This window comes from Sceloporus occidentalis, unplaced genomic scaffold (assembly GCF_023333645.1).
Source record: "Sceloporus occidentalis isolate IW3139 unplaced genomic scaffold, rSceOcc1.0.p SCAF_4, whole genome shotgun sequence".
NCBI lineage: Eukaryota > Metazoa > Chordata > Lepidosauria > Squamata > Phrynosomatidae > Sceloporus > Sceloporus occidentalis.
The window spans coordinates 191,083,443-191,111,081 of record NW_028316984.1 but is presented as its reverse complement, the minus strand read 5'-3'; the positions used below and the strand labels follow the sequence as shown (position 1 = coordinate 191,111,081).

Here is a 27,639-nt window from a genome sequence, read left to right as displayed (position 1 = left end):
CAGAGTCACAGTCCAACACTCAAACCACTAGACCACGCTGCCTCTCAGGCTGCATCTACACTGCAGAATTAATGCAGTTTGATACTGTTTTAACTGCCCTGGCTCAAGGGTATAGACTAGAGCAAACATAAATACAGAAACCGAAACCAAACCGACAAGTACATGTCTCTGTTATATAGTTCACAACAGACTATACGTTTCTTATTACCTTTTAGCTTCATGCAATGTCTTCCTTTTATCTAAATCTCTAGAATTATATTGTGTAAGATCTCTCTTTCCATACTTTTGTATTGTGTCTTCTTACCTTATTTTGGTGCTTCTTCCCACTGACCTTCGTATTGTTGGGCTGTTCTCTTATTTTCATACATTGACGAATTATCTAGTAAGGCTAATTCATTCAGCTTTACTATCCACTCGTTTATCGACTGTGTTGCATTTGATTTCCAGTGTTTTGCGTATATCATACGGGCGGCAGTTGCCATATAAAGCCAAACGCTTATTTCATCTTGCACCAGGTTGTCTACTGTTGTGTCTGTTATATTCAACAACATAAATAAATAAACAAGTGTGTTTTTGTTGAATAAAATGGAAGATATTTTGGAATCCCTCCTGGAGGACAGAAGGCTGAAATGTTGTAGGACATGCCTTGGAAATGGAGGGCGTTTCAGGATGCATCTACACTGTAGAAATAATGCGGTTTGATACTGCTTTTAATACAGTAGGTCCAATCCTATGGAAACCAGGGATTTGTAGTTTTGCAAGGTCTTTAGCCTTCCCTGCAAAGAAAGGCTGGTGCCTCGTACGTTTACAAGTCTCATAATTCTGTAATAGGGAGCCATGGCTGTTAAAGTGGTCTCAAACCGCATTATTTCTACAGTGCAGATGCAATATAGCACTACTACTATAAAACATTTCTCATCACAAAGCCTCCACTTTGGTAGGAAAAGCAGTCGCACAGCGCCACCTGGCGGCCACAACACAGGGAGGCATTCCTCGCTGTGCGCATGCGCACGTCCCATTCCAGCGCCTTTCCTGCCCAAAGGGAACGCCTTAGATCCATTCGAAGTCCTACAGACATTTCCGGCTCCCAATCGAAAGCGTTGCACCATAGAGACGTCGAAGTAGAGCGGCTCTTCCGTCTTCCTTGTTAGTTCAAACTAGGACCTGAAGTGACGAATGCATGCGACTCACAGCTTGACCTTGGCAATGTTTTCAGCCGCCACGCCCCTCTTCACTGATTGGCCATTCGCGATTCCTTTCAGACTCCAGCTAGCCAATGGGAGCCGTCTTTCCTGAAGCAGGAAGGAACGTTGGGAGCGCGAGCGTTCGAGGCTGCCTCTTTAAATCTGGAATGGAGAAGGAGGAGGAGGTAACTCGCTTCCGCAGCACGCGGAGCTCCAGCACTGAGCCATGGCAGTTAAAGCGGCGTCAAACCGCGTTAATTCTGCAGTGTGGATGCAGCCAGAGTCATAGTCCAGCGCTCATACCACTGCACCACGCTGGCCTGCATAATGTTGTTGCCAGACTGTTAATATGAGACAGACTTCAGGAGGGAAGCTGAGCCTGTGATTCTGTATAGACGCGTCAGGCAGCAATCCTGTGTAGAACCAGTAAGGACTGAGGGCAGCGCCTGGCACTTGGATGCTGCCCTGCTTCCATCCTGTGCTGCAGGAGTCCTGGGGCTTGTCGTTTGCTGAGGCTCCTCCTAAACTGCACAGAACCAGGGCAGCTAATGTGGGATCTCCGTGTTGCTTTGGTTTTTGTGTGCCTTCAAGTCATTTCTGACTTACGGCAACCCTAAGGCAGTCAACCCATCGGGGGGGGGGGGGGGGGTCTTGGCAAGATTTGTTCAGAGGAGCTTTGCCATTGCTATCGTAGGATCAGAGAATCCTAGAGTTGGAAGAGACCACAAGGGCCACCCAGTCCAACCCCATTCTGCCATGCATCCCCATTGACAGATGGCCATCCAGCCTCTGCTTAAAGGCCTCCAAAGAAGGAGACTCCCCCACAATCTCCAAGGAAGGAGTTTGTTCCACTGGCGAACAGCCCTTACTGTCAGGAAGTTCCTCCTAATGTTGAGGTGCAATCTCTTTTCCTGCAGCTTGCATCCATTGTTCCGGGTCCTGTTCTCTGGAGCAGCAGAAAACAAGCTTGCTCCCTCCTCAATGTGAGACCCCTTCAGATACTTAACCAGGGCTATCATATCACCTCTTAACCTTCTCTTCTCCAGGCTAAACATCCCCAGCTCCCTAAGCCGTTTTTCATAAGGCATGGCTTCCTGGCCCTTCACCATTTCAGTCACTGCCCTTTAGACACATGGCTCCAGTTTCTCAATGTCCATTTTGAATTGTGGCGCCCAGAACTGGACACAGTATTCTAGGTGGGGCCTGACCAAAGCAGAATACAATGGCACTATTACTTCTCTTGATCTAGACACTATACTTCTATTGATCTAAAATCGCATTGGCCTTTTTAGCTGCCGCATCGCACTGTTGACTCAAGTTCAACTTGTGGTCTACTTGGACTCCTAGATCCCTTTCATACGTAGTCTCCTTAAGTCAGGTATCCCCCATCCTATATCTGTGCTTTTCATTTTCCTCTTACATTTCTCTATGTTGAAATTCATTTTGTTAGCTTTGGCCCAGCTTTCAAGTCTGTTCAGGTCATTTTGAATCTTGATCCTGTCCTCTGGGGTATTAGCTACTCCTCCTAATCTGGTGTCTGAGGCTGAGAGTGTGTGACGTGCCCAAGGTCACCCAGAGGGTTTCATAGCTGAGTGAGGAACTGAGAGTTATAGTCTAACCTTCAAGCCACTATCACAAGCTGGCTCTGGAATTATAGTGCTATAATTATGTGTGGCACAAGGGCCTCAGGAGAACTATTGGAGAGGTCAGCTTATCCCATAAAGCATTTGTTGAAGCCACCTGATCCCCAGATTCATTTGGAAGCCATTGGAAAGGGCATTTGGTATAGCTGCCCCTGCTCCCTATAGAATGCTCTGCCCCTGGAATTAGGGCATGGACCAAAACTGTGCTTTGTAGTCTCTTCACCCAAGGATTCCCAGACTGATTTCTGTAGATTGAATATGTTACTGGCTGCTCTTTTAGATATCTACAGGTTGAATCTCTCTTATTGAAAATACTTAGAATCAGAAGTGATTTGGATTTTATATTTATTTATTTATTTATTTATTTATTGGATCTCTTGGACATGGGATCCAAGTCTAAACCCAAAATTCTTTTATCTTTCATATACACTTTATAAACATGGCATGAAGGTAATTTTATACAATATTTTAAAATAATTTTGTGCATGCAGCAAAGTTGGTATGCACCAAACCATCAGAAGGCAAAGGTGCCACTATCTCAGCCACCCATGAAGAAAGCTTTGGGTTTGGGAATATTCTGGGTTTTGAGATTCCAGATGAACTATGAAACCCATTGGGTGACCCTTGGGCAAGTCACACTCTCTCAGCCTCAGGGAAAGGCAGTGGCAAACCTCATCTGAGCAAATCTTGCCAAGAAGACTCCATGATTCAACCTGTGTATGTTAACCTGGATAAGCGCACACATTTATTAGATAATCTAGAGAAGGGGGACAGTTTTTGCTGGAGTTTGGCTGTGTCCTTTGTTATGTTTAGTGGTGCCTAGAGTAGGAGCTGTCAGTCTGATATTTTCATGTTCATGTAGGTTAGAGAAGTCAATTGGCCTGTAGTGATAATAACTGGACTGGACTTAAATTAGAATTTCACAGAGTTTTCACGAAGGTAGATGTGAATTGCTTTCTGCACCAAGGATGTTCTGTTAATGATTAAGCATCTTGAAATCTCTCTATCTGTGGCAATGTTTTTCAACCAGATCTGTTGCTTCCTCATTGTTTCAAAGTCTGCTCTTATTGTCATTATCATACCAAGATTTTGTTTATGGTGTGGCATGTGCCCAAAGTATTTATGAATGCCCATGGTGATGCCTCTTGTCGTGATGAAGCCTGTAATTAAAGTGGCATTTACAAGCACAGGAATCAATCTTGGGATCAGCAAATTGCTTTGATATAGATAAGAGAGAGATTTGCCTTGTCATAATCATAACTGTCTTAAGGGGGGGAGGGATAAAGTGTTTTTAATTGTCATATTTTATATTTTACTGTTGTTAACCGCCCGGATTGGTTTGCCAGAGGGCGGTATACAAATAAATATTATTATTATTATTATTATTATTATTATTATTATTATTAACTGGGCAAAGCTTTAATGACTACTGCAAGATGATTGATTGTTACACCAATAACTGTGTTCTTGCAAAATGGTCTTAATATTCCTATTTCTGTATAGGATCAGAAGGAACAAGGGGACGAACTCTGAAGAATAGTATTTTGCATAATTCTTCATATCCCGATTGCTTGCAAAAAGAGGGTAAGTATTTTCATCCGTTGGTTATTAATCAAATGATGCATGTCGGAAGAAAAGTTCCTAAGTTCTCATGCTGTCATTTTAAAACTTGAAGCTGGTAGTGGCTGGCCAGGGAAGGGATTTTGGAGTGTGGTTCAAGGAAAGCATTGCCCCAATGTCAAAATGGCAAATCCAAGAAAAGAACTGAAAATCAAACTGTTAGTCTCTTAGTGTTGTTGTTTTTGTGGGCCTTCAAGACATTTCCAACTTATGGCAACCCTAAGTCATATCATGAGGTTTGCCTGGCAAGGTTTATTCAGGGGAGGTTTGCATTTGCTTTCCTCTGAGGCTGAGAGAGTGCAACTTTCTCAAAGTAACTCAGATTTCTGTAGTTGAGTGGAGATTTGGGTCCTGGTCCAACATTCAGACTGCTGCAGCTGAATGCCTACCTATTGGGGATGCTTTAGCTGAAGATCCTGCACTGAGCAGGGGATTGGATGCAGTGGCCTATGAGCCCCCTTTCAGCTCTTTGTAAGGTGGTCTTCCTCTTTTCCCACTGCCTTCTACCTTACCAAACATTATTGCCTTTTCTTGTAAGTCATGTCTTATCATAATATATCCAGAGTATGGTGGTCTCAGTTTAGTCATCTTGGCTTCTAGAGGGACAATTCAGGCTTGATTTGCTCTAGGACCCATTTATTTGTAATTTGGTTAAAGTTTCACTTTGATTTCTCAGCTCTTTGGGAAGAGGTCCCACTAGACTTCTTCCCCCTCCCCTTTTTTCTTCATCTTCTCTTTCTTTGCATTGATTATTATAGTAGTTCTCCTTGTATCTGTGCACTCAGAAGCAATGCTTTGGCATAGCATTATCTCTTTGTACCCTGACACACTACTTTTGTGGATGTTTAAAACTAGTGGAGATATCAAAGGATGGCTGTTCAATTACTGCCACCCTGTGGACTTGTTCAAGAATGACACAGGCTTCCCCCTCCCTTCATGAGACTGATTAAAATAGATCAGCATTTATTTGTTTTGCTTAGTGGCTTTGTATCCAGCTGAAGTTCTTTGAGTGGCTCATGCTATTAATAAAATGCAATGTATTGTGTTAAACATTGACATTGGAGCAGGAAGAGGCAGTGTCTGGGGTGTCCGTCTGCTTGCTTCCTCTTCTTTCTCTTCCTCCTTGATTTCTTTCCTGGGGCATTTGTGGAACTCTTGTGGAATCTCCAGTATTCCTGTATTTTCATCCTTGTTTTATCTAAGGGTTCAGGACAAGTAAATGTAGAGACTACTGAGAGCCAGGGTGGTGCAGTGGTTTCAGCTTTGGACCAAGACTCTGGAGACCAGGGTTTGATTCTCTGCTTGGCCCCGCTTGAGCATGGAAACTCATTGGATGACTTGGGCATGTCACACTCTCAGTCTCAGAGGTAGGCAAGAGCAAACCCCTTCTAAACAAATTTTGTGACAAAAACCCCGTGATAGGATAGGTGTAAAGTCAGAAACAACTTGAAAGGTACACAACAACAACAGATACTGTGCATAGTTTTTGGTGGGTTTTTCAGGCTAAGTGGCCATGTTCTAGAAGAGTTTCTTCCTGACGTTTTGCCAGCATCTGTGGCTGGCATCTTCAGAGAAACTGGGCAGCCTCACAGCAGGGGTGCAATTTGTGTAATCCTTCAGATGGTGCTGGATTTCAACTTCCAGCTTTCTCTAGCATTATTTATGTATAGTAGCGCTGTTGGGAGTCGCAGTCCAGCATCCACACAATACCTAGCCCAGCTCTAGAGGCTGCATTGAGACAGCTTCCTCGAAATCATATTGAAAAGAGAAGTAGAGTTAGGTGGTCCTGAGCATATTGGTGACTCCTTTTCATGCTTTACGTTCCAGAGACTCAGGGCTGTTGACTCAACCAATCCGCTCGGATTTGCCCCTTCTACCGTGCTGCTCCCTACTCTTGGAATCTCCTTCCCATACGCATACGGACTACCACATCTTTAGCCAATTTTAAGTCTGAATTAAACACAATATTGTTTAGGGAAGCTTTCCAGCCTATAACCTGATTTTGGCAGTAGATAATGTGTATAAATCTGTATTGTTTTATAAACTGATAGTTTTAGATTTATTTTAATTATACAGTTGTTCCTCCTTATCTGCAGATTTTTTTATCCATGGATTCAAATATCCACGGCTTGAAAACATTCAAAATAAGTATAAATTCCAAATAGCAAACTTTGATTTTCCATTGTATATAAGGGACATAATTTTTCTACCCCATTGTATTTAGTGGGACTTGAGCATCCACGGATTTTGTTATCCACTGGGAATCCTCGAACCAAACCCCAATGGATAACAAGGGCCCACTTGTTAATTTTATAATTTCCTGCTTTTTCTTTTTAAACTGTATGCCATAGACAGGTTTTTGTCTATATTTTGGTTGTTTCACTATGTAAAGTGCCATGTAAACTTATGGCGCTATATAACTAAACTTTAATAATAGTAGTAGTAGTAATAACTCCGTGTCCCAAAATGACCTTTCCTAGTGGTTTCAAGTAGATGTTAAACAGCATGGGGAACAAAACAGAACCATGAGGGACTTCACAGGCCAATGGCCAGAGCATCGAATGGTAGTCCCCCAGCACCATCTTCTGAGTTCACCCCTTCTGGAAAGACTGGAACCACTGCATAAGAGTCCCCCATGTTCTATCACAGAGAGGTGGCCCAGAAGGATACCAGGCTGGATGGTACTGAGAGGCCCAGCAGAACCAACAGGGATGCGCTCTCCCTGTACAGTTCCCTGCGTAGCTTATCCACCAAAGCTGTCTCCATTCCATAACCAGACCTGAAGCCTGATTGGAATGGATCTTGATAATCTGTCTCATCCAGAAGCCCCCTGGAGCTGGGAGGCCAGCACACACTCCAGAACTTTGCTCCAAAAATGGAACACTAGAGATTGGCCGATAATTATTCAGAACAGTGGGATCCAGGGAGGCCTTTTTTTAGTAATGGTCTCACCACAGCCTCTTTTAGATAGGATGGAAACCTCCCTTGCTGCAGTGAGATATTCTCCACTCCCCTTAGCCGCTTGGCCAATCCTAGCCACTTGTCCACTCTTGCTGCTTTCAGGAGTCATGAAGGGCAAGGATGCAGTATACATTTGATGGCTTTCACCTCTCCAAAGATCCTGTCCACATCCTCAGGCTGCACAAACTAAAACATACCTAATACAGGGCAAGCAGGTGCCAAAACTACATCCACTGGACCTGTCTCAGCTGCAGTGTCCAAGTCAGCATGAATCCAAGTGATTTTGTCTGCAAAGTGTCTTGCAGATTTGTCACAGTGAAATCATTCTTCTCTCTCTCCCTGCATGTTTTTTCCTCTGTTCATTTCCAGCTGACATTTAATATTTTGAGGCTACTGGGCATGCTCAGTTCTTTTTGGGCTGCATTTTGGGGAAGGAGGCCAATCTTTTATATTTCTTTTTTTAAAAAAATTAAGTGAAGATGTGCAATGCTAATGCTCACCTCTTGTTTCTCAGTAGCTCTGTTTTGATTGCAGGCCTGTTGTCACATGCCCTCTAAATTCAGTATTAGAAGGAGGAATGCAAAGGAATTTTGCAGCACTTTTGAGACTAACTGAAAGATAGGTAGCATGAGCTTTTGTAGACGTGAGCCTACTTCCTCAGTTGCATTTGGGATGGTTTATATTTTTATTTGTAAGCCACTGTGATTTTAATGTTTACCATAGAAAAAACAGTATCCATGTTTGAAACAAATGTGAAATCTGGCATCCTCCCCCCCCCCCCCCCAGCACACTGGAAGTGAGCAGGTAACTGGTAAACTCTTCTTCAAAGGCAAGAAGAAAACAGCTGTCTCCATGACCAATTCCAGCGGTGCTGAGCAAATTGGTTGCCGGTTGCGTAGCTTCTTCAGGTCCCATTGCCTTGGAAAGCTGACTTATATAATAAATGTGCATTAGTGTGGGAATTGCAAGATAGCTGGAAGGCCCAGCTGGGGAAACAATTAAATGCAGTATATGAGTCATGCTCAGACTTTTTCAGGACTGGGTTTTTATCAGAAGGATGGAGATGTCACTTCCAACCTTAGGGACCATTTTTACCTGTTGTTGGAGTAGCTCTTTCTTGGAAATAGTTCAGCAGAGCTTGAAATCTTCTGTGTTGGCTTTTCCAAAAAATGGCAACTGTTAGGTCTGTAAGGCCAAACCTGCTTAATGCATGGAATTCAGACCACACTTTTATGACATGTCTGTGAGCTCCAGCAAGACAGAGCAAACCATGCAGCATTTTGGAGAACTCTTCAGTGAGCACTTTGCTCCAACAAGTTCTGAAGCTCAGCTGCAGCTTTCTTTAGATCTGAGCCAAATCTCTTCCACCCACCTCTAGACCTTTAAGTGGGAGGTATTAAAGGTACAGGGCATCAGCTTGGAGGATAGCACATCTCCTATTCTCCAGGGGCCCTTTTACACTATACAGTTATAGTACTATGATTCCACTTGAACTGACATGGAAACGTTCTTTGGAATCCTGGGATTTGCAGTTTGGGGGCAGAGGTGTTTAGAATTCTTAAACACCTCACCAACATAGAAACCCCAGGGCTTCATAGGATGCTGCTACAGGCAGTTAAAGTGAAATCATAGTGCTAGAATTGTGAATTATGAATGGGCTCCTTGATTTCAGAGTGGCTTCAGGATCTGTAGAACGTTTGGAGGAAGGCATGCTGAACACTGAAGTTAGAACCGTTCAAGCCACTGTATTCCCCATCACCATGTATGAATGTGAGAGGTGGACAATAAAGATAGCAGAGAGAAAAAAAATCAACTCATTTGAGATGTGGTGTTGAGGATATTGTGGACAGCTAAAAAGACAAACATGGATCCTAGAACAGATTGAGCCTGAACTCTCTTTGGAAGCCAAGGGGCTTGGCAGACTGGCCCAAAAGGTCTATTACTATTGCTATCTATTGTATATACTCATGTAGAAATTGAGGGCAGGTTTTGGCACCAAAATTATGGATTTTAATCTGACCAGTGGATAAGTCAAAGGTAAAACCTAGAGGCACATAATAATAATAATAATAATAATAATAATAATAATAATAATATTTTATTTCTATACCGCCCTTCTAGAAATCAGGGTGGTGTACAACAAGCAATCCATACAATCAAACATATTAAAATACATTAAAAACATTATAATAAAAACAAGCAAACTCATGCCAGCTCAACCAGCTGACGAAGGAGGGGAGAGAGAGTATACTGGGGGGTATGTCTTCAACCCCTTCTTAAATTAAATAAAAAAGGATATAAAGGAGGAAGCTAAGGAAAACAGTGCCAAAAAACATACAAAGTTCTGGCAGGCATAACTGTTAGTACTTTTTCAACCCAGGCATTCAAAAAGGTCAGAAGTGGAGCCATGGTGGAGAGAATAGAAAGGGTTGTATTACTTTTAGGTGCCTCTGAGGTGGACTAAGCTTTCTCCTTTTGCCACTCTACTCAGAGAAAGAGAGTGGTTCTTTTTTTGACCCATGGATAAGCCGGCCCAGTTTTTTGGGGTCAGTTTTATATATATGAATGTATACAGTATGCTTTAAAAATGCGGGGGGGGGGGGGGGGGTAGCTGGTGAGGCTGGCTAATCTGCTTTCTCCTTTTCTCTCTGTTTCCTCTTACACATGCTCAGTAAGAGTTCCTGGTGGCAGCTGCTGTTTGCCTTGCCTGTTGTAGACAGGCACACACAACTATAGTAAAATGATCTAGAGAAAAACCCCATTCCTTCCCATCGCCAGCTTAATTGTATTGTTTACTGCATACACTCTGCAGCAATCCTGTAGCAAAAGTCGGACTTTTCCAGTCCTCCTACCTATCCTATGAATGCCAATGCCTCTAATAACAGTTTTGAAGACAAGAAGGAAAAAGTGGGGCTGGCATAAAAGGACTTTGTGATAAGGTGATTTTTGGCCGCATCTGCACTGCAGAATGAATGCAGTTCGACACTGTTTTGGTCCAAAACACACTGTAGAAATAATCCAGTCTGGGACTGCTTTAACTGCCCTGGCTCAGTGCTAGGGAATCCTGGAAATTGTAGTTTATTGTGGCATCAGAGCTCTCTCTGACAGAGAAGGCTAAATGTCTCACAAAACTACAGCTCTCAGAATTGCCTAGTATTGAGTCAAGGCAGTTGAAACGGTTTCAAACTGGATTGTTTCTGCAGTGTGTTTTGAACGTTTGACTTCTGTGGCTCAGTGCTATGGAATTCTGGGATGTGTTGTTTTTGGAAATATTTAGCCTTTTCTGCCAGGAATCTCTAGCGTTCCAGCAAACTATAAACCCCACGATTCTGTAGCATGGAGCCATGACGGTTAAAGTGGTGCCAAACAGCATTAATTCTGCCCTGCGGCAGCAGCCTAGGTTGGAGGTTTTGTTAATTGAAGTATTTGGAGAATTGCACTCGAAAAAATGTAATGTTTACAAGTTTTGCAAAACTCTGAGTAGTGTGATGGAGAAGGAAAGAGGGTAGAGAGTGTTATACTGATGTGGCAAAAGTATTGCAAAATGGAGAATGAAGCATAATAGAAACCAGGTGAGAAAATTTGAGCAAACATGCACGAACCACAGAGGGAGACAAGTAGGAGGGAGAGGAAATGAGTGAATATGCGTTGTGTGGTTTTGGGTCTTCATGCAGACAAACATTAACAGTTCTTGGTGTAACTATGAAGCCGTCTCTTCTTTTTGTAGGGGTTTGCTTTTCAGAGCTCAGCCCATCCGATGGCATTGCTCTTGGGGATATGCAAACCATTGTAAAATTGCTGCCTTGCTGAAAGTTTCTCAAAGAGGAGGTGGAAGAATGTAATTTATGAATCACTGTTCTATTTCTGAAGGCCTTGTAGGATTAAAAAATGACTCACGGGTCTCTCTTTAGCCTAAGCAATGATGTTTATAACTAGTGTGTTGAACACTGAACATCGCAATATATATTTATAACTCTATTCCAATTGTATTAAAAGTCAAGTGGGCCACTTTTAAAAGGCCTCTTATAGTTTTCCTTGTCCTTTCACACCTTAAATATAATTTTACTGAATACAGTCCTCGGCATCCCATTTTTTTTCCTAATGTTAATGGAAGATGGAAATCCAGCAAATGGCTCTATTTACCTTGCATTTCATTTGGAAACCATCTGACCATCTAAATACTTCTTGGTAGCAATGTACAATCTTTTCCAGACTATAATTTGCAAACTAAAAGCCTCTCTCTGTGACAGATTTTCTTTCTTTCTGGAGTCAATGCCCACCATCCACTCTTTCCAAAGTTAACTATGGTTTTATGTTACATGTGCACCCCCTAAAAACATAACTTTCCTTTGATGTAGTCCTCAATCATGGTTAGGACAAATTGTGGTTTGCTGTAGAAAATGGAGTGGTGGATTGCAGTATGATGAGGAGATTCTGTCCTTTGGAGCAAGGACATTATTATTATTATTATTATTATTATTATTATGTTTTCCAGGTCATTTTTGACTTGTGGCAATCCTAAGGTGAACCTATCATAGGGTTTTCTTGGCAAGTTTCTTCAGAGGGATTTTGCCTTTGCTATCCTTTGAGGGTGAGAGAGTATGACTTCCCTAAGGCCACCCCGTTTTTTTAATGGCTCAATGGAGAAACAAACCCTGATCTCCAGAGTTGTAGTCCCAACACTCAAATCACTACACCATGCTGACTTCCAATAATAATAATTTATTCCTTATCCACCTCTTCATAATAATAATAATGTTATTTCTTACCCTTCTCTCCCTGAGCCTCAAGGCAAGGAACAACATAGATTAAAACATATAAAATCATTTGAAAAACACTGTTAAAACATTGTTAAAGCCCATAAATGTAAGACATATGATGAAAATGATAATAATAATAATAATAATAATAATAATAATAAATGATTTATTTATAGCCTGCCCAATCACAAGGAATCCAGGTGGGTTACAGCAATAAAAATACATAAATATAAAATACATAAAAATAAAAATAGACTCTTCTTCTTCAGGCTAGCCCTGATGGAGATAGGCCAGCCATTTCACTCCCTCCCAGGCCAGAAGATGACAGTTGCCATGGAGGGAGGGCTCTTCTTCTTGAGGCTAGCCCTGATGGATATTAAAATCATCCCAACATAAATTCAAATATCCTAATTTAAAATTCATAGTTTAAAATCGAGTGGGTAGGTCTGCCAGAAAACATAGGTCTTTAATACTTTTTTAAAAATAAGATAGCATATTTAGCTATCTCTCCCGAAAGTTCATTCCATAGTTTCGGAGTGGACGAAGAAAATGTCCTCTGACTGACAGTTGCCAGTCTAATCCTGGCTGACTGGAGCAAATGTCTGCCAGAGGACATGAGTGTATGGAGTGGATTATATGGGAGGAGGTGAGCCTGTAGGTAGCCTGGACCCAAACCATGTAGGGTTTTAAAGGCAATAACCAGCACTTGGTACCTTGCCTGGAAACTGACTGGAGTGGTGTGGTTTTAATATTGGCGCAATATGATCACACCTAGATGTACCAGCAATCAATCTGACATGTCATGACAAGGTTGGTTTTTGCAGGCTGCATCAAGGGCACACAAAACTTATTGATGGCTGGACATTACCTTTTTTGTGGCTAACGTTGTGCCATGGGAACGCTTCCGTTAACAGAGGAGATGTGTTCCTGGGCATTAGTTTTTAAACAGAAAATTTGGTACCAGAGGTAGAAGTAACATGGAAATAGGGATAGGTTTCTACACCACCACCACAGCACACACACACACAAAAAGGTACTGTATATACCAGTAGTTCTCAACCTGTGGGTTGCGACCCCTTTGGGGGTCGAACAACCAATTCACAGGGGTCTCCTAAGACCCAGGGTTCACACCATTATCTATAATACTCCAGTGCAGCGGTTCTCAACCTGTGGGTCACGCCATTAGGAAGGTTGAGAACCACTGGATATACTCATGTATATGTCTAGAAATTTTAGTCAAAAAATTGACCCCCCAAAACGGTGTCAACATATCCATGGATCCATGTAAGTACTGCACTTTAACTCTTATTTAAAAGATAAAAAAGGAAACATCCCCTAGTGGAAGACAAGTGAGTAATGTGTCCTGGAAGCACTAACCCACCTCTTATTTTCTCATCCATCCAGCCTTTAGTATGAGAACAAAGAGTTATGCCTGCTGGGATTCTGTAAATTCTTTGTCATTGTTTTCCTTTGCTTTGTCCTTTAGATACTTTATTACATGCCTCTATGTATTACCCTTGACATATCTATGGGTCATATCAAACCCCATAAGTACAGCTCCAAAACCTGCCCGCAACTTAAACATGATGTTGACTTGTAGTCAAGTATATACGATAGTTAAACATGTTTCAGACAACTTTTTATCCAAAACTGATAATATGTCCATGTGAAATTACAAAACAAACAGATCAGGTAAGCTTGCATAAGCAGAGAAAAACATTTCAAACCTTCTAGCATCCGCTTGAAAACGTACTCCAAAATACATCCGAGGATACTTTTTCTTTCTCTTTCACCAGCCTCACTTTTTAAAAATGATTTCCATTTTGGAGGCCAGACTTACAGATCTGTGATTTTGAACCAGAGCATCTTTTCTCTCCTTTTCTTTCCATTTTCCTGTTCACACGTGCTCAGTATGGGATTCTGGAGGCAGCTGCTGTTTTACTTGCCTTTTGTAGATAGGCACACACAGTTCCAGTAGGATCAGCTAGAGAAGAATCCCATTCTTTCCCAGCTCAAGCTTTGTTGTGTTGTTTAAGGCAGACATACTGCTGCTTAGCACTGGACCTCTGTGTATCTGCAACTCTCTATAACCATCATCCCAATACTGATGCTGCTAGAAGAACATCCAGTTAGACAGAGGAAAAGGAAAAAGGAGTATGGACAGGTGTAGAAAGACTGTAAAAAGAGCTTCTTTGTTAACTGGGGTATGCTGATATATGGAAAACTTGCTTACAATGAGTAGGGTCTTTGGTCCATCTAGACTTGCTTTGTTAGCGCTGACAGCCAGCTATTGCTCTCCAAGGCAGGATTTCTTCCTTGCTCTACCTGGAGATCCAGGGTATTCCTTGGTAGTTCTCCATCCATATTTTACCCTGCTTTTGTGCCAAAATCAGACAAGATCAGGTATGTTCATGGTGGGAGTTCAGAGTCATCTGGTGATAACCTCCCTGCTCTTTGTTGTATGTGGAAGATCACCATTTCTTATTGTAACTGATTAATTCTATTTTAATAGTCACTTCTGTAAGCTTTTAATTGAACTGTGCTTTTTAGCCCGCCCTTCAGCCACCATCTTGAGGGGAGAGAGGCAGGCGAGCTCCAACTGCCTGCCTGAAGAAGAAAAGCCCTCCCTTCAGCCACCATCTTGAGGGGAGAGAGGCAGGCGAGCTCCAACTGCCTGCCTGTAAGAAGAAAAGCCCTCCCTTCAGCCACCATCTTGAGGGGAGAGAGGCAGGCGAGCTCCAACTGCCTGCCTGAAGAAGAAAAGCCCTCCCTTCAGCCACCATCTTGAGGGGAGAGAGGCAGGCAAGCTCCAACTGACTGCCTGAAGAAGAAAAAGCCCTCCCTTCAGCCACCATCTTGAGGGGAGAGAGGCAGGCGAGCTCCAACTGCCTGCCTGTAAGAAGAAAAAGCCCTCCCTTCAGCCACCATCTTGAGGGGAGAGAGGCAGGCGAGCTCCAACTGCCTACCTGAAAGAAGAAAAGCCCTCCCTTCAGCCACCATCTTGAGGGGAGAGAGGCAGGCGAGCTCCAACTGCCTACCTGAAAGAAGAAAAGCCCTCCCTTCAGCCACCATCTTGAGGGGAGAGAGGCAGGCAAGCTCCAACTGCCTGCCTGAAGAAGAAAAGCCCTCCCTTCAGCCACCATCTTGGGGGGAGAGAGGCAGGCGAGCTCCAACTGCCTGCCTGAAGAAGAAAAGCCCTCCCTTCAGCCACCATCTTGAGGGGAGAGAGGCAGGCGAGCTCCAACTGCCTGCCTGAAGAAGAAAAGCCCTCCCTTCAGCCACCATCTTGAGGGGAGAGAGGCAGGCGAGCTCCAACTGCCTGCCTGAAGAAGAAAAGCCCTCCCTTCAGCCACCATCTTGAGGGGAGAGAGGCAGGCGAGCTCCAACTGCCTGCCTGAAGAAGAAAAGCCCTCCCTTCAGCCACCATCTTGATGGGAGAGAGGCAGGCGAGCTCCAACTGCCTGCCTGAAGAAGAAAAGCCCTCCCTTCAGCCACCATCTTGATGGGAGAGAGGCAGGCGAGCTCCAACTGCCTGCCTGAAGAAGAAAAGCCCTCCCTTCAGCCACCATCTTGAGGGGAGAGAGGCAGGCGAGCTCCAACTGCCTACCTGAAAGAAGAAAAGCCCTCCCTTCAGCCACCATCTTGAGGGGAGAGAGGCAGGCGAGCTCCAACTGCCTACCTGAAGAAGAAAAGCCCTCCCTTCAGCCACCATCTTGAGGGGAGAGAGGCAGGCGAGCTCCAACTGCCTGCCTGAAGAAGAAAAGCCCTCCCTTCAGCCACCATCTTGAGGGGAGAGAGGCAGGCGAGCTCCAACTGCCTGCCTGAAGAAGAAAAGCCCTCCCTTCAGCCACCATCTTGAGGGGAGAGAGGCAGGCAAGCTCCAACTGCCTGCCTGAAGAAGAAAAAGCCCTCCCTTCAGCCACCATCTTGAGGGGAGAGAGGCAGGCAAGCTCCAACTGCCTGCCTGAAGAAGAAAAAGCCCTCCCTTCAGCCACCATCTTGAGGGGAGAGAGGCAGGCGAGCTCCAACTGCCTGCCTGAAGAAGAAAAGCCCTCCCTTCAGCCACCATCTTGAGGGGAGAGAGGCAGGCGAGCTCCAACTGCCTGCCTGAAGAAGAAAAGCCCTCCCTTCAGCCACCATCTTGAGGGGAGAGAGGCAGGCGAGCTCCAACTGCCTGCCTGTAAGAAGAAAAGCCCTCCCTTCAGCCACCATCTTGAGGGGAGAGAGGCAGGCGAGCTCCAACTGCCTGCCTGTAAGAAGAAAAGCCCTCCCTTCAGCCACCATCTTGAGGGGAGAGAGGCAGGCGAGCTCCAACTGCCTGCCTGAAGAAGAAAAGCCCTCCCTTCAGCCACCATCTTGAGGGGAGAGAGGCAGGCGAGCTCCAACTGCCTGCCTGAAGAAGAAAAGCCCTCCCTTCAGCCACCATCTTGAGGGGAGAGAGGCAGGCGAGCTCCAACTGCCTGCCTGAAGAAGAAAAGCCCTCCCTTCAGCCACCATCTTGAGGGGAGAGAGGCAGGCGAGCTCCAACTGCCTGCCTGAAGAAGAAAAGCCCTCCCTTCAGCCACCATCTTGAGGGGAGAGAGGCAGGCGAGCTCCAACTGCCTGCCTGAAGAAGAAAAGCCCTCCCTTCAGCCACCATCTTGAGGGGAGAGAGGCAGGCGAGCTCCAACTGCCTGCCTGTAAGAAGAAAAGCCCTCCCTTCAGCCACCATCTTGAGGGGAGAGAGGCAGGCGAGCTCCAACTGCCTGCCTGAAGAAGAAAAGCCCTCCCTTCAGCCACCATCTTGGGGGGAGAGAGGCAGGCGAGCTCCAACTGCCTGCCTGAAGAAGAAAAGCCCTCCCTTCAGCCACCATCTTGAGGGGAGAGAGGCAGGCGAGCTCCAACTGCCTGCCTGAAGAAGAAAAGCCCTCCCTTCAGCCACCATCTTGGGGGGAGAGAGGCAGGCGAGCTCCAACTGCCTGCCTGAAGAAGAAAAGCCCTCCCTTCAGCCACCATCTTGAGGGGAGAGAGGCCTGTTATGTTTGTTTGTTTGTTTTTTTACTTTGTATTGTACTTCCTGTTGTACACCGCTTTGATCTACTTTGGAAAAGCGGTATATAAATAAACATTATTATTATTATTATTATTATTAAACTATAAGCCAATTTATTTGAGTCCCAATTTTGGATGAAAAGCGGGATACTGTGTCAGGAAATGACATTGGTGTGGCCACTAGGGGGAGCTGTTGTGCAGATAATTTGGAGCTCCAGTGGCAGCTAATGTGTCAGCATTCAAACAGTTCATCATCAGAATGTTGATGCAACTGTCAACTGTCAGTTCTCAATTGTCACTGAGGGAGAGTGAGACAGTTGGTGCCTGAGAGTGGGCTGTGTCTGTTACTGAGAGGCAGTGAAATGTACTGTGTGTTAATGAGGCTGCCTCAGAGGTTGTGTTATTGTTGGCTGGTGTAAATAATGTGTATTAGAGACGGATGTCCAATACACTGTGTATATCTATGTTGTAAATACTGCAAAGGAAGATTAAAGCCCTTGTTTAGAGTGAAGACTTGTAAGAGTCATTATTAGTTGAAGACATCTTCACAGATTCCTTCTTCTTGCGTCCTGTCGACGTGGATGAACTCTGCAGGTGGTCGTGGTGGACACTGTGCATCATTTCCATAGGTCCCAACAAGTGTTGTGGGCGCAGCACACGAGCCACAACATACCGATGATGATGATGATGATGATGATGATGATGATGATGATGATGATGAAATGCTGGTACTGAAGCCACAAGTTTGTAAGTTCGGTCCCAGGTCTCCAAGGTTGACTCAGCCTTCCATCCTTATGTAGGTTGGTAAAAGGAGTACCCAGCTTGTTGGGGGCAATTGGCTTACAGTTTGATTGTAAATACAAGTGGTATAGAAATGTAAATGCTATTGCTATAATAATAATAATTCTTATTTCTTCTGTTAAATGTAACCAAGCTGTGCTTCAGTTTCCTGAGCAAATTCTCCAGTCAAAGTACAGCCGTGACGTCCTCTTATGGAGAGGAAGAGCCGAAGGCTATACCCTGGACCTTGTGCCCCAATTGTTTGTTTAACCTTCAGCTGGCTGCTCTTAATGAGAACCAGCATCCCGTTTCCACCAGCTGATGTTTGGCTGCATGTCCCTAATGCGGTTTAATGAGATGTGGCAGTTGAGGAAAAATGCAGTGTGGTAGGTTATTACCCTCTTGTGTGGCATGCTGCCCTTTCCGCTGGAAAACAATGCCCACTGATGGCAAGGACATATAAACAGAGCTCAGAGGAAGGAACTGGCAGAACCATCTCTGAGTATTCCTTGCCTAAGAAAATCCTGTGCAATTCGTGGGGTCACCATATGTTGACAGGCAACTTGAAGGCATATACACACAGACACAGAACATGTGGAAATCCATTTTAGCATAAATACAAGGGTAGACAGTCTCTACCCAGCAGAATTTCACATTATTATCCTGTGTGCCAGCATTGTATAATGGTTTGATTGTTGGACTATGAATCTGGAGACCATGGTTCAAATTCCAGCTCAGCCATGGAAACCCACTGGGTTGCCCTGGGCAAGTTTCACTCTCTTAGCCTCAGAGGATGGCAATGGCAAACCTTGCCAGGAAAACCCCATGATAGCTTTGCCTTAGTCAGAAACAAGTTTAACACACACAATGTCCTATTTAAGATGACCATGATGGCTTTTCAGAATGATTAGAGCAATGTTTTTCAGGTTTTTGATGGCTGAAGCATACCTTTTCATGTCATAGAATCATAGAGTTGGAAAGGACCCATAGCCCACAAAGTCCAACCCACTGTTCAGTGCAGGAAATCCAGCTAGATTACAATGGTTCCCAAACTTTGGTCTTCCAGAGGTTTTGGACTTCAGCTCTCAGAAGGCACAGACAGCTTGGCCAACAGTCAGGAATTTTGGTAGCTGAAGTCCAAATATCTGAAGGACCAAAGTTTGGGAACCACTGAAATAGAACATCTCCAGCATGAAACCTGTCCAGCCTTTTTTTTTAAAAGACACCCAAAAAAAGAGATCCCATCACCTCTTCAGACAACTGGTTCCATTGTCAAACGGCTCTACATTTAACACTCTCTCAAATGTACTTTGGAAACCTTTATAAGCATGAAATGCAAGTTTAGTGTCCCTTATCTGAAATCCTTGGGGCCAGAAGTATTCTATATATTGGATTCCCCCCCCCCCCCCAACCGATGTTGGAATACCTCTGTTTGCAAATATGTACGTAATGAAATATCTTGGAAATGGAACCCAAGTCTAAACACAAAATTTATTTATTTTTCATATATACCTTATAGACATACCCTGGAGGTAATTTTATACAATATTTTAAAATAATTTTGTGCATGAGACAGAATTTCTGGCTTTGTTTTGGTGCTCCAACCAACTACACTTCTTAGAATCCCATAGCATTGAGCCAGGGCAGTTAAAGTGGTGTCAAACCAGATTATTTCTGCAGTGCAGATGCAGCCTAGGACCTGAATCCCAATTCCAGGTTCTGGGGGGCTGTGGCTGGCTGTCCTTGGAGGTGTTGGAAAAATGCTCAAATCTCAAATCTTGTCTAGCCCTATAGTAAAGCTGCTATTGATGGACCCCAGTTTGTGGCCTTTGCTCTCTACTCTTAAATGAAGCTCTGTCTAGGGAATGTAAAAAGGAATTTAACATTTTAAATTTTATTTAATATTAATTTAGTAACAATTAATCAGTTAGTTTTTATCTGTATTTATCTGTGGTTCATTGCATCGGGAGCCTGGCAGACTGAGGGGCAACATAAAAATATTAGTAAGTAAATGTTCAGCTTTGTAGCTAATCATTCATGCACCTTTTCATAAATGCACCAGATTTGCACCACTTATGGATTAACACGTAATCCTTCTGAGATACTGGAGCATGTGGCATTGTTCAGCTGACTGCTATAATGTTCCTATAAGAATAAGGTTGAAAACAAGATGACTTACATGTGAAAAATCATTTGACCATATTTCAAAACCATTTTAAAGAACTTCAAGATAGCCTTGAACATAGTAGTTGTAATTATTAAGACATTTGAGGGCACATACAAATGCTGTGGCCTGAATTCGATTGTTAATCCTAACTAGAGTAGACCTATTAAGTCAATGGTTGAATGATGAATTAATATATAGGCAAATCCAAGTGATTCAATGGGTCGGGAGAGACCCAGTGTAGTAGTTTGAGAAGGAGTCTGGGAGTCCCTGCTCAGCCGTGGAAATCCTGGAAGTCTTGTTCAAGCTTATTCTGGGTGCTAGATCACCAGCCAGACCACGGCACCATGCTGGCTTGTATCTAATTGTATCTTGAACCATATAGTTAGATACAAGACAGAATAGTATAGTAGTTTGAGTGGCGGTCTAGGACCCAGGATAAGCTTATGAAAGTTATGCTACAACATCTTTTGCTCACTTAGTGTCAAAGGTATTACAAGATCCCTTTGTGTGTTTCTAAGTTGTTTGTTAAAAACGTATGAGTGGGACCAATCTTGCTTTAGAGTAGGGGGTGGGAAGCTTCCATGGATTCGAATCCTGGTATCCTGGGGTCATCAGTCCAACGCTCAAACCACCACACTATCCTGGCTGGAAAAGATACTTCAGGCTCAGTTTCTCTTACCTGAAGTGCTTGTGACCAGAAGTGTTTTGGATTTTTTGGGATTTTGGAATATTTGCATATACACAATGAGACACTTTGGAGATGAGACCCAAGTCTAAACATGAAATTCATTTATGCTTTGTATATATGCTATACACATACACAATACAGTCAACCCTCCACATCCACAAATTTTTTATTCATCGATTCAAGCACTCAAGAATTGAAAATATATTTTTAAAAATATATAAATTCCCAAAAGCAAATCTTGATTTTGCCATTTTATATCAGGGACACTAATTTACTAAGCCATTAAATTTAATGGTACAGTGGTACCCCGGGTTACGAAATTAATTCGTTCCGCCGCCGCTTTCGTAACCCGGAAACTTTCGCTAGCCGAAATGCCCATAGGCGCTAATAGCGAAAGCCGCTTTTTGGTGCGAAATAGCGCCGAAAAGCACCAAAAGTTTTTTCGTAACCCGAAAAAACTTTCGTAACGCGGAACAGTTTTTTTAAATATTTTTTTTTCGTAACCCGGAAATTTCGTAAGGCGGCGCATTCGTATCCCGGGGTACCACTGTACTTGAGTACCCATGGATTTTGGTATCCATGGGAGGTCCTGGAACCAAACCCCAGTGGATACAAAGGGCTCACTCTACTTTTATCAGATTTGCACGCGAAACAGTTTGTGTACACTGAACCATCCGAAAGCAAAGGTATCATCATCTCAGCCACCCATGTGGACAGTTTTAGATTTTGGAATACTTTGAATTTTGGAATTTTGCAAAAAAAGTGGTGGGGAGAGTGTATTGCTTCCTTATCTTCATTTTGTGCTCTGAAAATTCAGCAGAAGCCACAGTCCCTGCCTTTTGGAGAGCTTAGCCTACTGAACAGTATTTGAGAACTGTGTTTATGTAATTACGTTGCTAATAACTTGGGCAGTCTAAAGGGACAGATTTAAGCCAGTTAGGCTGAAGTCAGCTTAAGTTTCTTTGGCTGTGCTGCCAGAAGGAATATTGTCCTTGCTTATTCCTTAGTGGAAAAGAAATAATAATAATGATGATAATAATAATAATACTACCAGCACTACCCTCGATGTCAATATTAATTGTTTTAGCAAAAGAGACCTTTGTGCAAATAAGATCTGAAGGGTCCCTTTGATGTAGATAGTTAACCTGAGGACCTCCTTGTCACAGGATATTACTGAGGCGGATAGCTTAGGAAGATTATTGGTGACTTGGGAATTAAGCTTTTCCTTGCTGCGTGTGTTTGTGTGTCTGAGCGGGTATTTCTGGAGATTATGTTTGAGCCAGCAAAACAGGAGGCTGAGCACTTATACCTGACAGAAGACGAAAAAAATGGTGGTACCCAACAGTGTGATGAGAATAAGGTACAGTTGACCCTCCATTTCCATGGATTTTTAAAAATCCACAGATTCAACTACCCAAGGCTTGAAAATACTAAAGAAATATACACATTCCAAAAAGCAAACCTTGATTTTGCCATTGTACATAAGGGATGCCGTTTTACTTTGCCACTGTATTTAATGGGTCATGAGTATCGACAGATTTTGGTATCCATAGGGGATCCTGGAACCAAACCCAGGAGATACCAAGGACCCACTGCATTTCAAAAACACAATCTGATGTTATGTGTGTTGGATTTCTCAGTGTTAATGAATGTCAAAACAAGAATAGCATGGTTCTCTCATTTTCAAATGTTTAGGTGGGCAACCTGAGTTAATAATAAAGTGGAATGGTCAATGTACGTTGAACCCTCTTTTCCATGAACTGTAGCTTTCTTGAGGCAGTTTTGGGATTTAAGATTCCGTGCCATGTCAGGGAACTTGTGAGTGCTCAGTCATGAAGATGGAAGCCCTTGGCTATTAGTACTGACCTTGGTCAGCCCATGTGTCAAAGGAATTTCCATGTCTGTTAGCTCAGTTAAATTAAATGAGTAAATGAGGAAAGTTAGTATTTTCTCTCTGAAAGGGATTGCCTAGTGAAAAACAACAGGAGTCTGGCCCAGAATTCAAATTGTTAGATCAGTATCTACTGTCAGTTGCTTCTTTTTAATTACTTTATTTTATGATGCAGGAAATACTATTCAAAAACAAATCTTTCCATTAATGTAAGTTCACCTAAATACATCTAAGAGTACTTTGCATGCTGTATTATCTATTATCTAGTTATATTCAGATTTAATAGGAATAATAACCTTGCTGTTTGTCATTTTATATAAGGAATGCCACTTTACTACGCCACTGTATTTAATGGGACTTGAGCATCTACAGATTTTTGTATCCATATGGGGGTCCTGGAAACAAACCCCAGCAGATACCAAGGGCCCACGGTAGAAGGTTGGGCAAAAGCTGGGAAATAAGTACAGCCAGCCCTCCATATCCACATTCATGGTTTGAAATGTATTTTTTTTTAATCCGAAAAGCAAACCTTGCTGTTTGCCATTTTATATAAGGGATGCTATTTTACTACACCATTGTGCATAATGGGACTGGAAGAGTTGATTTTGGTACCTAGGAAGGGCCCTGGAACCAAGCTGCAGTGGATACCAAGGACCCACTGTACTGATTCCAGTTTTGGAGACAGTGTACTGCTATGTAGCACTTGCTGAGGAGCATGTGCACGAAGGTGCTGTTTTGGGCTTGCCATGATGCCATTAGGAATCATTTGGCTGCTGTGGAAGGTTGAACTAGATAGTATGATCCTCCCAAACAGGTTGGGCCATTGTCTGGCTGGTGGCTCCCTTATATTGCAGAGAGAAATCGGTCATCCCAGATCTAAATTGTTAAATTGGGAGGAAAAACAAGATCTGAATTGCCCAACTTGTTGCATGCTGAAAAGTGTTTCACAGTTCATTAACAGTGCAAACCTGGCTTAATTTGGCTTATTTATTTATTGCAGAACTTTCCCCCGCCTCTGGATGTGATTTCATTTGCAGTTGCTATGGAGAAGATCAGAGAGCAATTTTCCAGGCTCCAAATAGCAAAGCGGAGTGCCTTAATGGAAGACCCAACTTACTTATTGGATATTGATATTTCAAAAGGAGAAGGAAGCCATTTGGTGGCTGTTTCCTGTTCCAATCAATCGGAGTTTACAACAGAGAGACATTAAGTTTGCTACGGGAATATAGTAACCATCCAGGATTGCTCAGTGGTGTCCGGTTTGCACATGCATGCAAAGATGTCTTGTTTTCAGCCGGTAGTGATGGAACAGTAAAATGCTGGGATACGCGTTCAGGTTCTTTAGAGCCTGTACAGTTGTTTTGTGGCTATCCTTCCAATGTCTTCATCAGTTTTGATATAAGCTGTAATGACCTCATACTGTGTGCTGGCACAGAGAAAGTGGAAGAAGATGCATTCATTGTATTCTGGGATGCCAGGGGCTGCACTAATAGTGCCTCTTCCAGCAAAGCACCCTTGGGGGTCTATTCAGAATCCCACAATGATGATATTACTAAAATAGGTTGTCATCCCAGCAAACCAAACCTTGTGGTTTCAGGGTCAACCGATGGATTGGTGAACGTGTTCGATATAAACAAGGACAATGAAGAGGATGCATTGATTTCAACTTGCAACTCGAATTCGTCAATAAATTTTATTGGATGGTCTGGAAAAGATTACCAACAGATTTACTGCATGACCCATGATGAAGGGTTTTGTTGGTGGGACCTTACCCAGCTGGATACTGAGGAGCCAATTACGTTATTGCATATTCCAGATGCCAGGGAAGTCGTCAGCATAAAAAATAACAAACTGGATTACTTAATTGGTGGTCTGTATCTTGAAAAGTCAGACAACTTGATTGTGGTTGGAGGGATGTTGTCAGGAAACATCTGTCTCCTGGAATCCTGTATCAAAGGTCTAAATCCTCTGGGGGTCCTTCAGGGTGGACACTCTGCTACTGTCCGCTCTTTCTACTGGAACATGGCGGATGATTCTTTGTTGACTGGTGGAGAGGATGCACAGTTGTTGTTGTGGAAACCAGGAGCTGTGGGAAAAGCATTTGGAAAGAAGACTTCGATGAAAATCACTTCCTCTGTTCATCAGCGAGTGAGAGTTCACCAAAAACACTTCAAAAGCAAGACAAAATGATCATTATAAAGAAGTGGGGCTGAGAGACATCCATTTCTAAGTGTTTTGAGAGTAGCCTTCCTCAAGTGGTTTGTAATTCACATTACATTGACTGGGGATGATGGGAGTTGTGGAATAACGGAGGATGCCAACTTGGGGAAGGCTGCAACAGAAATGACACAGTCTTTTACTGCCTTATAGATGCAGTGAATTTATTTTATGGCATACGTTTTTGTGGACTAGTGTCCATTTGATTGTTCTATTTAGTCTCTGAAATGCAGTGGGCAGCAGATTTTTCCTGCTGTTTCCATTTATTTACCATACATGCGTATGGATGTGAATTTGGAGAAGAAAAGGGTAGGGCACATTTGGATATACAAAAGTCTAGGGGTGGAAATTGACAAGGCAGATGTGTGTACACAGCTGGAGTTACAGACTTTTTTGGTAATTTCCAGGCAAGGTACAATTAGATTCTGGACAAGGTACAAAATGTTATTATCTTTAAAGCCCTACATGGTTTGGATCTGGGTTAGCTACAGGATTACCTCCTCCCATATAATCTACCGTATATACTCAGATCCTCTGGGGAACATTGACTCCAGTCAGCCAGCACTAGGTTGGCAACTGTTAGCCAGAGGACCTTTTCTTCAGCTACCCCAAGATTGTGGAATGACCTGCCAGAAGAGATTCAACAGCTGAATACACTGTCTGAATTGAAAACATCTCTGAACACCAATCTCTTTCAGCAGGCTTATTACAATTAAAAAGATTACAATCTAACACTCTAAAAAAGGGGAAGACTAAAAATTAGCAACAAAATAATATTCTTAGTATTGCCCAAGGCTTTATGGCCCACGCTGAGTTGGTCCAGGGCTGGAGGGGGGGGTAAGATGTTAAAAGGGCTCCCTCGCTCGTCCTACATTCTCCTCCTGGCATGTCTATTCTCCTGGCATGCGTAGGGATGGAAAGCAAATTGTGATTGATCTTGAGTTTGTTGAGCTCAGCAAGGCTTGAGTTGGGTGAGGGACAGATGTCACTTGTTACCGCCTTATATGCTCCCCGGGGCAAATGCTGAGGCACGGAGGAGCAAACAGTCCTCAGTCTTCAAGGAGCCCAGTCATTTTAAATGTGGATCTTTCTAATATGTAACTGTGTTACTTGTCATTTTAAACTGAGGTGTATTTTAACTGAGGCCTTTCTTTTTAATAAAGTAATTTTATTGTAGAAGATCAATCAAGACAATATTCATGAATTAAATAAGAACAAACTTGGTGATTCCACCAACAAACAACAGTACAACAACAACAACAAAAACTGTAGAAGCTGTGTTTCAAAGGCCAAAGAAAAAGTTAGAAGGAGAAATTAGAGGTCTTTTATTACTGTCTTAGAGTACGATTCCTTTATGAAACCTCTTGTATAATGTCTTTCCAGAAACCCAAGTGATGAGCTGGTGGGTTGGGATGTTTGGTGTTGTTGTTAACATAGTCTAGGAAAGGGAACTAGGTCATTTACAAAATGCCTCGTTTTTTAGAACTTTTGATTTTGCAACCAGCCTTTCCACTAACAGTACATCCCATTCACAATGCCACCAGGTTTCTATGGAGAAATTCCCATTAACAGATGTCTTTTAACTGATGTTGGTTATCTGTTTGTTATTGTTGTTCTCTGCCTCGATCTATGGGGAGAGGCTAGTGAGAAATAATAATAATAATAATAATAATAATAATAAGGTGTGGGTGTGTGACCAATTGATACTCAATTTGAACGTAAATTGAAAACCTTAAAGCTTTCTTAGAAATGCTCCTTCCTGCTTGTGTTCCTGCGTCTTAAACTTGAGGGCCCTTTGATATTTTTGTCACTTCACATCAGTTATGTCCTGGCATTGGTGATTGCTGCATGTGTCCATATTCGGTTAAAGCTTGCAGAAGGAGAGTTAGACATGCAACATGTGGTGTTATTGGGCATGCACACGAGGATACGCATTGAAGCATTATAGTTGTGCATTTCACATTTGTTTGCGTGTTCATTTGCATGGTTTGGGAATTCATTAATGCACACCGGTCGCTCAGAAGGGAAGGTAACACTTTTTCAAGGATTTTGGCCACATTGAGTTTCAGTGTTGAAAAGCCCATAGCTGTCATCCACAGCATAATAGGCAGTACTTGGAATACATTCCACAGAATGGCATTGATGTTGTTGTGTGCCTTCAAGTATGGTGACCTTAAGGCGAACCTATCATAGGGTTTTCTTGGCAAGCTTCTTCAGATAGGGTTTGCCATTGCCATTCTCTGAGGCTTAGAGCATGTGACTTGTCTAATGTCACCCAGTGGGTTTCCATGGCAGAGCCAGGATTCAAATCCTGATCCCCCAGTGTCCTCGTCCAACACTCAAACCACTACACCATGCTGTCCCTGAGCAACTTAATTTAAGTGACAGTACTCAAATTCACTATCAGTACTCAGAATCCCATCAGTCAGTAAGTATTAGGAAGTGTCTAGAGTTAAAGATAGCAGGCATAATCTATGAAGCGTCATGAAATCGGTCATCAGTTCTGCAAGATATATACAGCTTATAGGTAAAATTGGAATGGTTTAGATGATGTTGTTTTTTGGAAATGTTGTTTTTATTGTCACTGAGTGTGAATTTTAAAATTTAAATGAAGTTTAATATAAAAAAGTACATCCTACAAACAAATTTGCTACTTCAGCTGTTTCAAAACCATTATACTATTACAAAACATTAAAC

The 27,639-nt window shown here is 42.9% G+C and overlaps 1 pseudogene across 1 annotated transcript; it reads left to right on the top strand.

Annotated features, from left to right (window-relative positions):
• The first annotated feature begins 1,283 nt into the window (after window positions 1–1,283).
• On the top strand, window positions 1,284–27,639 carry LOC149315190 (WD repeat-containing protein 89-like; annotated as a pseudogene). Its single transcript, XR_016281032.1, has 3 exons — window positions 1,284–1,369; window positions 4,331–4,411; window positions 23,726–27,639. The product of XR_016281032.1 is annotated as a WD repeat-containing protein 89-like (transcript).